This window comes from Rhipicephalus sanguineus, chromosome 11 (assembly GCF_013339695.2).
Source record: "Rhipicephalus sanguineus isolate Rsan-2018 chromosome 11, BIME_Rsan_1.4, whole genome shotgun sequence".
Classification (NCBI taxonomy): domain Eukaryota; kingdom Metazoa; phylum Arthropoda; class Arachnida; order Ixodida; family Ixodidae; genus Rhipicephalus; species Rhipicephalus sanguineus.
This window is the reverse complement of record NC_051186.1, coordinates 136356945-136374186: the sequence shown is the minus strand read 5'-3', so window position 1 is coordinate 136374186 and position 17242 is coordinate 136356945.

Below are 17242 nucleotides of genomic sequence, written 5' to 3'. Positions count from 1 at the left end.
GGGGGGTTGAACCCCCCCAACCCCCCCCCCCCCTTGGCTACGCCCCTGCTGCGGAGTGTCGGCGTCGCCTGCGAAGTGTTGGCTTCTCCGCAGCGCAAAGGAGCCACCTATGACCACGTGATGGTGCTGGGCGCATAGAGTTGCTGGAATCATCGAAGGCAGAGCGAGCGGCGTCCGGAAAAGAGTGGCGCAACTCTGCTACCTAAAGGTAGCATATACAGGAACTCTAGTTTCAGCGTCGAAAGTGTGCGCCGTCCGCGGTGTCGGATAGCGGCTGTTACGCGCTTCCTGTTACATTTTGCTGTGGACCGCTGCGCACAGCCATTTTGTTACTATCACAAAGCGCGTGTGTAATACTCGGATGTAAGTGAATGTGTGCCTGAGCTCGCACAATGCGGCGGCACACCTGCCTAGGTTATACAATACAACAGGGTCGACAGCTGGGCTACTTGGGGACTCATAACGCCCGTGTTAAGCTGCACACTTAACAGGAAAAATCTGAAAAAAAACACTTAAGTAAACAAAACACTCGCTGCCGCTGCTTGTTCGTGTTTTCTCTGCGTTGTGCTGTTTCGTGTGTCGCTTCTCACACGCACAAACACACACATCATGACCTTTGACACGTGCAGTTTCACGTTTTCCAACCGGCTGACCCTCCGCTTTCGGCCAGGGGGCGATCGGAGATCTGTTTGTTCCGCTTGTTCATTCTCCTGGGGAAGAACAAGCGCGCTGATTGGCTGAAGCGGGAGATGCCACTCAAAGCGGGGGGGTGTCGTCAATTCTTTTTTTTTTTTTTTGCTTGATCTTTTCTTTTTTGGTGACGTCATATCGCGTCATAACGAGTAGGGTGATCGGAGATCTCTGTTCTGCGCCGTTCGTTCTGCAGCCATTCTGGCGGCGCACGCGATTAGCCTAAGCCGGAAAAAACCACGTCTCTGAGAGGCGTAGCTATTTTTCTTTTTGGTGACGTCATACCGCATCATAACGAGCATGTCGTCTGCTACAAACGAACGGATCGCGAGGCCGTTCGCACGCGTTCTCTCGAGCGAACAAACGGCTTCGCACGGCATGATGCGGCGGTTGCGGCTGCCGCAACGGCGGATTTTCAGAAAATGGCGCTTGCGACGTGTGCTTCTTTTGCGGTTGGAGGTGCGAGATGCGTTTGAAGCAGTGTTGGCGGTAACGCGTTACAAGTAACGGCGTTACCGGTAACGCGTTACTTTTTTTGGTAACTTAGTAACGTACTCGTTACAATTTAGAAACTGTAACGGGTAACGTACTTACGTTAACATTTTTCAGTAACGTGTGGTGTCACGTTACTCGTTACTTTTTCATCCTGGGGGTGCCGTTTTCCCAGAGCTCGCCCCGAAGAATTCTTTTGTCGCAGCGTCGGATTGCTGTCGGCCTGCCAGGCATTGACCCAGAAAGCGCGGGCGGAATCGCTTTTTTTGTGTGTGGAAATTGTGGGGACCAATTTCTTAAGACGCGCCGACTTCTTGTGTGGAGGTTTGGGCCATCGCCACACAAGGCTTCATGAAAGCCGCATAGATTGCTGGCACCTGCGCCTTTTCGTGCCCAAAAGACAGGCCGTCCGAAGAGAAAGCGCAAGGGCTGGTTTACTCCATTCCACGTGCTGATCGTGAAAATTTTTACGTGAGGGAAACGAAGAGCTCCCCCGAGAGGCTGCGACAATAAAAACGATGTCCGCAAGTTCGCGTGACAAAGGAGTACACTCGCTGAGCATAGCATGGTAAACGACCACAGCATCGAATTCGACAACTTCCGCGTCGTCGACTTAAGCGGCTTTCTGTGGAATTCTGGCCCATCCAGGCGACAGCTGGTAACGTCAACCGGTCTACAAGTGCACTGCCGATCGAGAGTCTGCCTTATTGTGGAGAATAGGCGTGACCCCCGGCTGGAAGAAAACCCTGAAAAAGAATGCGAGCGGGACGCGAAACGTAGAATTTTTTCTTGTAACGCAAAAAAAAAAATCTTTTTTTAACCGCGGTTAAGCTAACTACGGTTATCTAACCACGGTTACAGGTAGCTACACGGCAGACATTACCGCAGTTAGTGCACTAATCGTGGTTATTGCAAATGGGTGACTCCACGGGAGATCGACACGGATCCGAAAATAGATATTTTGGATTTGATTGAGTATTTTATATTTTATGCATATCCCATGCCAGTAGCCAGAAAAGGAACTTAATTTCCTTATTAACTGCATAATTTACGAGGGAAAAATATCAAACATATTCAATCCGGAAGGACCAATTTCATTACCTGTCGTTCTCGAAAGTTCACGACGTTGTAAAACACAAATATTATCGTTACAAAGAAGATATTTTGTGTATGAAATGTATGCGCAACAAAGAGTAAATTAATATTGTTTGAAACTTGTAGAGCTAAGGAAACTGTTTTTGAAAAATGTCTAAATATGCAACATTTTACAGTAGCTACAAAGTTGATAAGGCTCATCAACTTTGTTTTAAATTAAATTTTGCTTTTTCTATCTGCAACTGCAGCGAAGTTTCTGGTTATTGAACTCCTGAGTGAGTGTGACTGATCTTGAACACCCTCACATAAAAGCTCGCAATGTTTGCGGTAATTATACAGGTTAAAGTGAATAAAAAATGTTTATGCACGGATATTTTTTTACGTGACTAGCCCATTTAGGCATTTCTTTACTACTACGAAATTCGCGCATCTATTTTGCTAGCAGAAGCACACCATCAGAATTATTGTAAATTTCGTGAGATTTCATTGATGCTTTCTTTGTGAATAGCGTTGATGATTGAATCTCACATTCTGTATAATGTCACATTGAGAAAAATGGCTTCACCATGTGTCAGAGTCAGAAGCGATCACACGTAACTCTAAAGGCAACTTTAAGCCACTATACCATTGCTAACGTCCGGTACATTTGGGCAAGTAATACTCGTTAAATCAGCGTTTTGGGTATATTCGTTGTTTGGGTTAGAAGTTTTATGTGAAACATAAATTTCAGATTTAAATTATTGTTATTTTGGGTTCCTGCAGCAAAGAAACATCGTTTAAAATTTATGATTGCGGAGTAACGGCAGAGGTAACGTCCGTTACTTTTTTCCGGTAACGGCAACGGTAACGCGTTACATTTTTTTTTTAGGTAACGTAGGGCGGTAACGCGTTCCTTTTTGTATAGTGTAACGAGTAACGTATTTAGTTACTTTTTTTCAGTAACGCCTACAACACTGGTTTGAAGCCATGAGCGAGTGCGGCGTCGCTTTCGGTTCTCGAAACGAACAGTGCGAACGAAATGAACGGGCCTGTCACTGGGCTGTGGCCTTACGCGCAGGGACTTCTTAGTTCAAAAGCGCTACCAGCTTTTGCCACGTGTCGTCCCGGTCCTCACTCGTGAACGACGGCCCCAGCGGGCGCAACGGCGTAGCTATCAGTGGGTGCTCTTTTATAAAAGCCAGCAGAAGCTTTCTTTGACGATCCGACACCCGGGAGCCAAGCCAGACATTCCGGTGGGACGACATTTTGAAAAACAGCGCCAACCGCTACTTTTCTCTTTTTTTTTTCGCGTGCGCGACTTAACATAGCAAGCACGTTAGAAAAACTAACACCAATAAATATCAGCACTCAAAGCTATTGCTGTTTCAGAAACTGCCTGAGCTTGAAAAGAAAAACAATATCTTTTCGTATAACGACTGTATTTATTTGAAGGCGAGAAACACTTCGTTTTGAAATATTCGGTCCCTTTGCCGAGGACAAACGATGCGCGTCTACTTCCCGCTTGACGATTGGCTGTCCTCTTCCTCTCGGCGGAAGAGAGCTGCGGACCGCCCACTTTTGTGACGTGACACCGCCAGAACGAACGCGGAACGAACAGAGATGTCCGATCACCCCCCCCCCCCCCCCAAAACCCAGCGAATTCCATGCGCATCGCCATATTTGCATCGCGCGTCGCGCCATCTATCGCACACGCGACGAAACAACATGCGCGGGCCACGGCCACCTGGATCGGGGCGCGCGGCGGTGTTGCTCCGGCCGTCCCATTCGGACGGAGGAGGCGTAATTGCAGAAAGGGGCGTGACCACTCCTTTCGCCGCACCGCGGCGCGCGCCTACTACCCCTCCATTCCTTTGCGCTCTATGCGGGAAGGTTTGCGGCGCATAGCGGCGCCTTGAAGATATCGCTGTAGAGTAACCGTGGGTTAGCATAGCACTTCCACCACGTTCACAAAAAGCACATAAAAGGATGGATGGCGGCTATCGCTATATTCTTTATTTTTTGTGTGTGTGCGCCAGTCCTTGTCGTGATGATGGTGACCAAAGCGAAAACACCCGTGAGTCACTTTTTAAGAAAATTGTTTTGGTGTTCTTAAGTGCAGCATATCAGTAAGAAGTATACATGCGAAGGAAAGCACGAGATTTATTAAAAACTCCTTTTTTTTCTGAGTGCTTCCAGAATAGCGGAAACGATCCGAAGGTTGGTTCCGCTGCTTAAAGGAGGTTGGCGTATTTCCCTTGGGATGCTGCGGCCTTGAGTGCGCGAGCTTTACCTGCTGGAAGGAATGCCACTTTGGCGTCGAGGCAACGTAATATTCCTTGGTGTTGACTTACAGTAAGGCACGCAGCAGTACGGCACGTTTCTGAAAAACACGGTAAATTACACACGGAATCCCAACGCAGACTAAAAAACAAATTACTTGCCTGAAATCAACGTGGTATGACAATGTGAAAATGCATATGAAAACATATATGCTAGACGCAGAAAGCCTTATCAGCAGCCGCTCAGCCAACGAACCGGTAGATTAGTTCGAATCTTAAAGGGCAAACCGCATGCACGCAATAATGGAGGTGGAAATTGGGGGACCCTTAAGCTTCGCCTTTAAGAGTTAAATGCGACAGCGATATCTGCGCGCATACACAGACGCACACGAACGTACACACACACACCGCCGCCGACACCGGAATTACTGCGAAACGGGTTCTTCCATGCTGTCGCGCTAAAACGACAAGCGATACCAAAACGAAAGTGGCCATTGCGCGACCGACCCTTAGCTAATTCGCAGGCGACAAGCGCGCGCTCATCGCTTTCGCGTTCAAATTCGCCTACATGCGGCCTGCGCTTAAATAAGAACGTCTCATTCACATCACTGTCGTATCGTGGGAACTTCACAATGCAAAAAGACGTGCCCACCAAAATGTTGCCTACCATCGGCAAGGTGAAAACGTCTACAGCGTTATCATCACCGCAATTTAGTTTTCCAGCAACGACCGCAGAAGATAGCTATGCAGTGCAGACGACGACGAAATGTATTTCCTTTAGAAAGAAGCATGGCGCGCTCCGGTCCAGGCGGCCGTGGGAGAAACGAGCGCCAAAATAAAGAATGAGAAGCACGGCAAATCACGTACTCGGCACAATACATGTGTCATATGGCACTTATGTAGCGGCCGTGGTCATGGGATATATGAACGCGCCGCGCCATACGAAGTCGCCTAAGCACGCTGCTTGGCTCTATCTCGACGGTAATATGCTACAGAGAACAACACACACTGTGTAAAGCCCGATTAACAATACATAACAGCGTACCTTGATTCCAGTCACCACGTGCACAATGTCCAGTGTGCATTTTTGCAAACACATCTGCGGCTGTCTACGGCGCGGCGAGCGCGGCATCATCCGCAAGGGGGTAGGAGAAGAGCGCCGCGTTGCGGCGCGCGGCTGAACTACCTCAATTACATTTTTTCAAAGGGGCGCGCGCCGAATGGGACGGCCGGAGCAACACCGCCGCGCGCCCCGATCCACGCGCGCCCCGATCCAGGTGGCCGTGCGCGGGCTGCCACGCCCGCAGACGCTACACAGAGCAAACGTGAAACTCCCGAAACTCAGCCCGTCGGAAAGCGTGTTTCGCGTCTTTTCTAGCCTGGACATTTTCGCAGCTTTTATTGGAGCATCAAGAGCATCTTCCTCATGCAAGTCCACAATGTATACAGTGCGTGCTGAGTGGGCTGCGGAAGCAACCTCGTCAGATACGTACGCTGTTACATTTAAAAAAACATGGTTGATCCCTCCGTCATAGGAATCGGTATAACACGAAAGTGAAACGTGTCTTCACAGAAGTAGTGCTTATTGTGTAATGATATATCAGAGCTTGTACAATGTCTATTCGTGTTTGGCAGCTATAGCACCGTTTGACGTGGATGCACCCATGTTGACAGCATGTCTCTATCGCGACGACTAACGCCCATGATCATGATTAAACTGTTGTGGTAGCTGACGGTGTGAACATATATTTTGGACACAGCGAATCGTGAATCCCGCGTAAGGATGATATCAACAAGCTCATAATCAACACTGGTACCAGGTATGCACTTCTTCAAAGCGTCGTCAATTAAGGAGAGAAACAGCACGGTGTGCGCTTTCTAGTAATGGGTAGCCGACGCCTGTGCTCATGCATACATAACACGCACTGCGCTTCAGCAACACGGGAGGTAGAGGTTCGTAGCCTGAGCCGCAAACGCGTGCGTCCCGCTGGCCTCTGTCTCGCAGGCGCTGCTCTCGCTCCACCAAGGCACGACATTCGCCCGTCGAAATCGCGTCCTTTTCTGCAACGCATACTGCAGCAGTTTTGTTAGTCGGTGCTCTCGCAATTGAAGCAGTCGGCGGCGGAGAAATCCCGTTGGTGCACGTGGAAGATATGAGCCGACGCACGCTAACACGAAGCCAAAGGCAAAGAACGTAACTGCGTCAAGGGTGCCTCGGCCGCCTCGGCGACGCCAGCGCGGCCGCTCTACCTCTCTGGTATCGAGACGCTGTAACCATGACCTCAGATGTCGCGTGCAATCTCGGAGTAAGCGCGCTAGTGTCGATCGTGAAGTATTACTTCTTTTCACCTCTCACAGACGGCGGCACCGCCCCGCTCCGCCCGCCGCGAAAGAGAGTGTGTGAAAGATATAAGGCGCGTTCGCGCCGTGCCTAGCATCTCCCGAGATGGCCTAGTGGGTAGCGCGTCGGGCGCTTGCCGTCGCGGCCGCAACGTCGTGGGTTCGATTCCCAGCGGGGTATCTTTTTCTTGGTTTTTTTCTTTCTCACCCGTTGGTGTCCATTCTATCAACGTCATATCCGTGACGGATGTACTTGGTGGACCCCGGCATAAAACACTTTCGTGTTAAAAAAAAAACGTTCTCGCTGTAGTCCGCGTGAATCGTAATTGCAGTGCAGCTCGCGAAAGAGTGAAACGATGTTTTGTTGCCCCATATTACAAGTTGTGCACAAAGGTTTGTGAAAGCTGATCATTTCACATGCATCGCCTAATAGAGTACGCTTTACGGGTAGTTTCGCGGAACGTCATTTTTTTTCACGAGCGCTCTTACAATAATGCGTCTTGTTCACAAAAGCGTGCTATCAGAGAGTATAAGCTGCAGTATCGTTCAGCGATCCCTTTTGGAAGCTACCTGCACGATTTTATTCTTGTAACGATGGTGCTTTACAAGCGAAACTGTGCTACTCTTAGTTAAGCCGGTTAGCTACGCCTGCGACGTAAAGGTCATAGGCGCGGGTACTGTTTACTTACGTGCCAATATATGTATTATGTGCAGCTGGATGCCTCGTGTCCAAATAAATTTGGGGACACCAAACACTGAAATGAAAGCACGAAATTCTGGCCAGCTGTTGAGGAGCACCGTGCCATTTATTACCGTTCGAAGACGTAATCTCGAAGGCGTGGATGCCATCAAAAGCACCAAAGCTTAATACTACGTTAAAAGTGGCAAAGCATGCTAATTGCTTGTGCTTGAAAGCACTATCTTGCACTAGATCTTCTTCAAAGGAAACGCTTAAAGGTGTGAAGTGCACCCCAACATAACGCTCGCGCCTGCCTTCAACCCAGCTGCGTGTCACGCAAATTAGGTTCGCAAAATGAAATAGGTGGACATCACACTGCAGAATACACGCCGTTAGTGTACTTACTGGCGCATTTTCACTCGGCTCCTAGTTTTTTTTTTTTTGCTTGAATCACAGTTATCCACTCGCGGCGAGGCTGAAAACACCGCACCGGCACTATTTCCCTGGCACGTCGTAATCGTCGCAGACAACGCTAATATGCTCTTGTTGCGCTGCTTGTTTTTGCATCCAAAGACGACGCAGCAGTGCCCAGACGAGCTCTTATACGCTGAAGCGGCGTGAACGGGTACTTTTTCGCACTTTAAAGCCTCAGAACTGCAGCTTGCCCTGTTTACTTGGTGCTGCCCGCGCGCCTTGGCAGGCCGGTCAGCCCGGCGTCTGGGTGCGAGAGTATCCGCTCAGCTCGCCAGCAGCCTGGGTGCGAGACAGGCGTGCTCTGGTGTATAGCGCGCGGCGCACACCGGCAACTTATTTTGACGGCTCATGTACTCAGCTTTATGGACGGTTTGCAGTCAAAGCGAAATAATTCGTGGAAAGAACAATAATGTACAAAACTGGAATAAAATTCACGTTTGTGTTTAGCACGCATCTCCTAAAGTTGCAATTTACAAACGTTGTAATGCCAACTGCAAGCAATTTTTGTCCTTGTCTAACCCCATTTGAGGTCAAAACTGCCATGTCGGCCTTTAGATAGGTGGTGAAAAGAGGAAGGGGGAAGAGATCCTGACGTTGTGCCACATAATACTGCCCCGCGGGCCTCAGGTTGATGATATGTGGGTTTTAATGGCGCAAGGGCCATGCTTGGCCAAAGAGCGCCATGAACAGTGCTGAAAAAGTCACAATGACCCGTGTTTTACGTTATGTAAGGGATGTGAGCTATGATAGTGTTTCGTGGCTGTATAGAGGCCTAAAATTCCACGCTCTAAGGCGGGTAAAAACATACAAGTATTAAGATCATGGGGGCGACGTGAAATGTGTGTAAATGGAATGCATGGCTCTGCTCGTGGTGATCAAACTATGGTGAAGATATATGGCATAAACACGAGTGCCTCGTCAACGCCCTTGAGTCCAAGGGCCGCGAGGCAGGTGCTTTTGTGTGTAGCTACCGCAGCAGCGACCTCTATTCAGAGCTCGTGCTGCGGATTGCCTGCGTAGATCACATGAAAACTACGCACGTCGTTAAGAAACGCGAGCAATGAATCATATTTAAAAAGCGGATCCCTACCGACGAACATGGAAGGATGCAGTGGAAATTGCTGTCGGTAGGGTAATAAAAAGTGCTTCTTTCTCATAGCGTCTAATTCTTTGCACTGAATGAGGACGTGAAGCACCGTAAGTGGTTCTCCACATCTCTCACACTTGGGCGGATCACCACCGGACAAAAGGTGTGCGTGTGTGCTATGTGTGTGACCGATACGTAGCCGACAGAGTGTTACATCTGTGCGGCGTGTTTTTGATGTGGTTGGCCAGTCACCGATGTAAGGCTTGATTACATGTAGTTTATTATGCAGTTGTTGGTCCCATGTACGCTGCCAGTAATCCCTCAGCTTCTGTCTTAAGAGGGGTTTCAGGTCCATTGCGGGGACAGCTAGAGATGATTGCGGAGCGTTTGCATGGACTGATGTTGCAAGCGCATCTGCCTGTTCGTTTCCCTCGATTTCACGGTGCCCTGGCACCCAGCATACAGCTACATGCTGTTTGGAAATGTAAATGTCGCACAGGAGGGAGAATAGCGAGACAATGACTGGGTTTTTGTACTTTCTAGTAGTTTTTAAGGTTTTCACGACGCTTAGCGAATCCGTGTATATGACTGCATTACTTATTCCTAATTCTTTAATGTGCTTTGCTGCCGCCAGTATTGCGTAAGCCTCCGCTGTGAAGATGCTCGTGCTTGGGTGAAGAACACCAGCTTCCGAAAAAGATGGGCCTATCGCTGCGTAGGACACCCCTGCGTGAGACTTGGACGCGTCAGTGAAAAACTCGGGACAGGTGTATTTGTGTGTCAGTTCACGGAAGTACATCTGTATATGTAGAGGTGGGGCATGCTTTGTGATATCTACGAAAGATGTGTCACAGTCTATAACCTGCCATTTCCATGGCGCGGCGTATAAAGTTGGAGCCATTAAGCGGTGATCGAGCAATGGGACGCCTGTTTCCTCAGCTAGTGCTCGCACACGCAGCGAGAAGGGCTTTTTCACAGTGGGTCGGTTTTGAAAGAGCTGGCAGGTGGACATGTCATTTACGACATGATGTGCGGGATGGTCCGTGCTTGCATTTATCTTCAAAAATACGTAAAAGATAGGTACGACGTTTGTATATTTAGCGACCATTCGTCCTATTCCGCGTAAAGGCTTTCCACGCGGCTTGTTCGAAAGGCACCCGTAGAAAGGCGAATGCCTAAATGGTGGACAGGGTCCAGCATTTTGAAGGTGCTTGGTGTTGCAGACTGGAAAGCTACCATCCCATAGTCTAGACGCGTGCGTATCAGGCTTTTATAGAGGCTCATAAGATATTTTCTGTCGCTGCCCCAAGTTGTGCGGGACAGCACCTTTAGGATGTTCATTGTCTTCATGCACTTCTCCTTAATGTACTTAACGTGTGGTACAAACGTGAGCTTCGTGTCCAGAATTATGCCTCAAAATTTCTGTTCTTTTTTAACAGCTACGAGCTCACCCTGCAACTCTATCGGGGATCGGGGTGGAGGCCTCTCTTCCTAGAGAACAGAACGCAGGAGCTCTTTTGCGGATTCAGACGGAAACCGTTCTCATCTGCCCATTTGCAGACCTTGTTGACACAGAGCTGAACCTGTCGCTCGCATGATGAGAGATTACAAGATTTAAAACCTATTTGTAAATCGTCTACGTATGTTGAATAAAACATATTACGTGGTATGTACGAACGCAGGGTATTCATTTTTATAATAAAATGTGTGCAACTGAGGACACCGCCCTGTGGCACTCCAGTTTCTTGCACAAACGGTCGAGACAATACATTGCCCACTCGAATACGGAATGTGCGATTGGACAGGTAGCTCTCGATCACATTTAGCATATTACCACGTATACGTAAGTGTGAGAGGTCTCTCAATATTCCGAACCGCCACGTGGTATCGTATGCCTTTTCCATATCAAGGAAGAGAGATAGGAAAAACCGCTTATGAACAAAAGCCTCGCGTATTTGTGCCTCTATGCGAATGGGATGGTCGGCGGTGGACCTACCCTCTCGGAATCCGCACTGGTATGGATCGAGGAGTTTGTTTGATTCAAGGAAATGTAGTAGTCGGCAGTTTATCATCTTTTCAAATAGTTTGCAGAGGCAGCTAGTCAGTGCTATAGGCCTGTAACTTGAAACACAGGATGGATCCTTGTCCTGTTTCAGGATAGGTATTACTATGGCCTCTTTCCACGCAGAGGGAATCTCGCCGGAAGACCATATAGTGTTGTACAGGCACAGGAGAGTTTTTTGTGTTTCATGGGGTAAGAGTTTCAACATTTCATATATAACACGGTCAGAGCCTGGCGCAGATTTGCTGCAGCAGTTTAGCGCTGCCTGCGGCTCAGCTAAGTGGAATGGTTCGTTGTATGGCTCTTGTTTTGCACATTTCCTTTCTAGTTTTTGTCTTTCTATTCCCTCTTTCTACCGTTTGAATGTATCTGAATAGTGCGATGAGCTGGATACGTGCTCAAAGTGAGCGCCCAGGAAGTTTGCTTGGTCTTCAAGGCTGTTGCCCTCTGTGTCTACTAAAGGGAGTGAGTGTGTCTGTCGGCCTCTTATTCTATTTACCCTGTTCCAGACCTTGGCTTCATCTGTGTAGGCATTAATTCCTGATAAAAACTTCACCCAACTGCATCTTCTTGCCGGTCGGCGCGTTCTTCTTCCTTGGAATTTTACTTGTTTGAAATTGATCAGATTCTCTGCAGTGGGGGAATCGCGTAGTAAACCCCACGCTTTGTTCTGCTTTTTGCGAGCGTTCCTGCAGTAGTCGTTCCACCACGGGACACGACGTCTGCAGGCACCACAACTTGTTGGGGGAATACGTTTTGAAGCTGCGTCAATAATAAAAGCGGTAAAATAACTAGCACCAGAATCAATTCCTAAGGGGGAAATCTCGGCCCACGAGATACTACTAAGACTCTGGTACTTCTCCCAATCTGCTCCGTCTACCTTCCAAGTTGGATCCAGGGGTGGATATCTGTTTTCTTTTGGAGTTCTTAGCAGTATGGGTAAGTGATCGCTCCCATACGGGTTTTTAATAACATTCGATTTAAGATCGGATAAAAGGGTGGGCGAAGCGATGCTAAGATCAATGCACGAGTATGTTTTGTTCGCCAGGCTAAAAAACGTGGGTTCTTTCTTATTTAATAGGCATGTGTCAGTGGAAAAGATAAAGTTCTCAATCAAACGGCCTCGCGCATCGCTACGAGAGTCGCCCACAAAGGGCTATGGGCATTAACATCTCCAAGGACGATATAGAGTTCAGGTAATTGATCAATTAAGGATTGAAATTCATGTTTGTGCAGCTGATGATGAGGGGCGATGTACAGTGAGCAAATGGTAACAAGTTTGTTTAAAATAACAGCACGAACGGCCACTGCTTCGAGCGGCGTTTGTATCTGCAAACCTTGACATGCTACGCTCTTATCTAATATGATGGCGACGCCACCAGATGATGCGGTAGCTTCATCTCGGTCTTTACGGAAGAATGACGTGGTGTCTAAGGAAGTTCGTGTGTTTAGTTTTCAGGTGTGTTTCCTGTACACACAGCACTTTTGGCGAGTGTTCGTGTATGAGTTCTTGAATATCATCAAGGTTTCTGAGAAGACCTCTCACATTCCATTGTAAGATTTGTGTATCCATTTTGAGTTTAAATTAGTGCTTTGTGTATGGAGAGAAATGTAGGCTTAAGTCACAGAGCCCTTTCCAGGCCCCGTGATGCAGGCTTTTTCTTTTCTGGCGCGCTCCAAAGCGCTGCGCCGTTCCTTCGGCGCCTGTGACGCCGTTAGACTTGCCGTTGTGTCCATCGCCTCGGCAGAGACGCTGGATGCCCGCTCGCGGGTTACGCGCGCGGGTGTCAGAGTTTTGGGGCCCTCTGACGGCACAGAAGGCCCTGGGCCTGCAGATCCGGAGGCCTGCATGCCGTTTGGTTGCGGAGCAGCTCGGGCTACTTCCGCTGGGGGGGGGGGGGGGGGGGGGCGGATGGCGCTGCCGCCCGTCCACTGTGTGGTACGTGCGGCCACCGCGAACTTTTGTGGCACTGCCCCCTGACGTGCCACGTCCGCGAAAGTAGGACCCTGCGGAAAGGAAAGGCGTCTGCGCGCCTCCTTAAATGAGATAGTTTCAGTTACCTTGAGTGTTATGATTTCTTTTTCTTTTTTCCATGAGGGAAAACTGCGAGAGTAGGCTGGGTGTCCATGTGAACTACACTTTGCGCAGGTTTGGCGGCCACGGCAGCTCTGAGAGCCGTGACCGAAACGCTGGCACTTGAAGCAACGGCGTGGGTTAGGGATGTATGGTCTAACCTTCAATTTCAAATAGCCTGTTTGGAGATGTTCTGGCAGTGCGCTTGTACCAAATGTGACGATTAGGTGTTTAGTCAGGATTTCCTTATCTTCGCGTCTAATTTTGATTCTCTGTACATTTGTCACATGCTGTTCACTCCAGCCCTCGAGGAGCTAACTTTCTGTCAATTCAAGCAGGTCTTGGTCTGAGACTACACCTCGCGAGCTGTTCAGGGAACGATGTGGTGTGACAGAGACAGGTGTGTTTCCGAACGAAACAAGTTTGGATAGTTTTTCATATTGTGCTTTGTTTTGAACTTCCAGGAGAAGATCTCCGCTAGCCATTCTCGATGCCTGATATCCACTGCCGAGTGTTTCAGTGAGGCATTTGGACACAACAAAAGGGGATATTGTTCGGGCATTCTTGTCAGCTGTTTCGCAGTGGATCACATGGAATCGTGGATACATTTCTTGAGGTTTCATAAAAATGTTTACAGTGTCTTCAGTGCGTCCCCTCTTTGTGAGAGGACGATTGTTAAGTTTGGGAAAGGAGGTTGAGGCCATAGATAATGGATGAATTCGGCAGCCATGCCAGCCGCCCACCATGGAGCCCTACATGGGGACGCGACCGCACTTATATTGTTATAAGGCGAGCCAACGCCAGCTGTACAGAGCTACTATAACCAAATATAATGTGCCCAAGAGAGGGCACATACCACGGTGTAAGAATATTCAGGTGTTGACACTGCGCGCGCCTAAGCGGCCAGAAAACGTTCGGTAGGTCGGTCCGTTGAGTGGTGCGCCATCTAATGGCTTGAGGCGGAGAGCGCCAGTGAGTAGCCCAATCACGGCGGTGCTGCGTCATCGCCGCCGCTCTCGCCGTTCCCTCTCCTGTTGCTCTCTCGATTTCGCCCCTCGACGCCGCTTGGCGGATGCACATTATCCGACAAAATGGCACAGAAAAATGCACGTTATCAGTAGCATGCGCGTTGCTATGGAGACGACTGCCCCGCTTTTCGTAGCGCCCTCTGCAAGTCATATGATAAGAACCCGAACATTATCTGGACGCGCGTGGATTGCAGTTTCCCATGCGTTGGGGGAAGAGTGTCATCACCTGATTATATTCTTACACCGTGGCACATACACAAGGTTAACCCTCGCCGCCAAGAAAAATGGAAGTAAATAGAAGACATCAGAGGACAGGAAAGGCTAAAAGTGGGAGAGAAAGACGAAGACGTGGGAGAGAGAGATAGGAAAAGGCGACTGCCGATTTCCCCTGGGTGGGTCAGCCCGGGGGTGCCGTCTACGTGAAGCCGGGGCCAAAGGGGTGTGTTGCCTCTGCCGGGGGGCCTTAACGGTCCAAACACCCGGCGTCGGCTCAACCGCCAGGATCCCCTTTTCCCCGGACACGGCAAAGCCACGCACGGCTAGGCGTGGGAGGGGGTCGAAACCCCTCCGTTAGCACGGGTCCGTGGTGTCGCTACACACCAAACGCCTGCTTGCGCAGACGCCCCTGCGGGGGGGCCTCAGGTTGCCGACCCCATGTTGTAGAATATTCTTCGTACCCGCTCCTCTCCTATCAGAGCGAAGGTGCCGCGGGTGTTGAAAGTGTCTTGTTGGGTCGACGCCGCGAGGGCCAGCTGTTTTAGTTTCCGCGACGGACGCGCACTTCGCGGTTCATCACAAGGAACGAAGGTGGCAGCCAATGGCGGCCAGGTACGTTTGGCTCGTCACCTATTTAAGCCGTACAGCACGCATACAACAGCGCTGTGGCAGATGGCTTCATTTTCTTATGGTGATAGGGCTGTGCCGTACTGGCAAGTTCATAGATGGCCGTAATCGCGTTTTTCGTGCTTTCCGGTGTTTATCTGTAACGGCGTTGCCGCGTGCATTGGCGCTGAACTCAGACTTATTGATAGTCCTTTCGCTCTCCCAAAGGACGAAAGACCTTTTCCGTGGCGTCGGCCATATCACGAGTTGAGGGGCACGGTTAATCTTTCCGCGACAAAACGTGATCCCGGCATGCGCCAAACGGTAGGCATACGGCCAGCCACTACGACAGGTTGGCGATTCGTCGCAATTACGTTTTAACCTTAGCGGGCTTAGAACGATTACGTGTTAGTGATGTCTTACTTGAAAAACAAGAATGCGTAGCACTGGAAAGTCTTCATTTGTTCGAATTTGTCCGTATATTAGGAAAAGCGCGATTTCGCATTTTTTAGTTTGATATGCTAATAATTAATATATAAGGGAAATATTCGATTTGTATTCGAAATTCCGAATACTTGCACACACCTATGTACTACCGATGAAGCGCACAACTATATTGATATTAAAGGAGAGTAGTTGTTCAAGGGCTAGTTTCGTTGTTAGACAGAGCCAAATGAAACTAAGAAACTAACAGCCAATTAAATCAACCTTCCTTCCCATAATAAAGAAGTTATTACTTATTGATTGTCTGTTGGTTTCATTTGTTGCGTATATGAAAGTTATTACAGCACAATAGTTCGCCTAGGTTGATCACATAGCTAGTAGGTGCTCCATATAAACAATTTTTTCCAGCTCGTAAAACAGAAGCAGCTGTATAAAAGCTTCGCCACTGTGTGCGCCTTCTTTCTCTAATACACAGGGAGACCAGTAGCACCCAGAGCGTCAGATTTCTTCCCTTTGCCATTTGTTCCCTGCGCAACTGATTATGCATGCCATCACACTGCACCACAATTTTCTGCAGTGTACAGGACATTAATGAGCGATATACTGTAGTGAACGGGTCTGAGGAAGCTTGTGTGTATTTACGTTGTATTACTAATTAGTGCGCGAACACACAAGGAGACAATAAATAGCGAACACATGTCTACCATTGTGTTTGCGCTGTAGTACGAGGTGCACATGCAGTACACACTCACAATGCATGCCTTTTATTTTTCAATGCAGGGTGACATTCTTGCAATCCCTTCAGAGGTGTCATGTGCTGTATCAACTAGACAGTGGTGCTCCAGTGGTTCCAAGTGCATCTACTTGCGGTATTGCAAATTTCCCCTACTTTGAGGTCAAATATGAACATCTTCTGTTAAGGACGATGAAACGGCTTGCTGTATGAAAACACTTGTTTCAGTTTTACAATTTTTAGTACAACGGGCGATTTGCGGCATCTGTTTGCTTGGATTATATTTTTAGTGTTGATATAATGCAAAGGTCTGTAGTTAGTTTTCCAGCACAGTAAGAATGTTTTAGATTTTTTTTTACCATTCAATACATCTTAAAGAATTCATTATTTTATTTGCTGGATAAATGTTGTGCTGGTGAATTTTAATTCTGATGTTCAACTTGCACTCTGTGGCGAAACTGTTTCTCTTGAAAATTATGTGCAACATTCACGACAAGTTCTGCTTTAACAACCGTAGTGGTGCTGCACTAGTATCACTGCAAATCATAGCACAGAATGTGATGTATGCACTGATACACTTATGGACAGAGCAGCAGAGCGCTGTTATGTCTTTCTGGGCCTCTGTGTATAGGTTTTCGTTAAAAGCAGCGCACTACCAAGAAACCCAAGCTCGAACTGCTGTAACCTCTAGTAATGTTCGCCCAATAATTTCAGTATTTTGTAGCACTTGAAAGAGGCGTTAAACTTGCATTACTGCGACTTTATGCAAGAAATTTAAAGTTTGGTGATTTATATTCACTGGGGCTATAGTGCAGTTGTGATGTTGTTTGATTTTTCACTTCATCAAGAGCAGAATACAGGATGTTCAGAAGTCACCTTTATTGCTTTTTAAATGCGAATGGATTTTTTAGTCGGAGATTGTCGTGCGTCCCTGGCCGGCGTGCGCACAGATCTTACCGCGCGC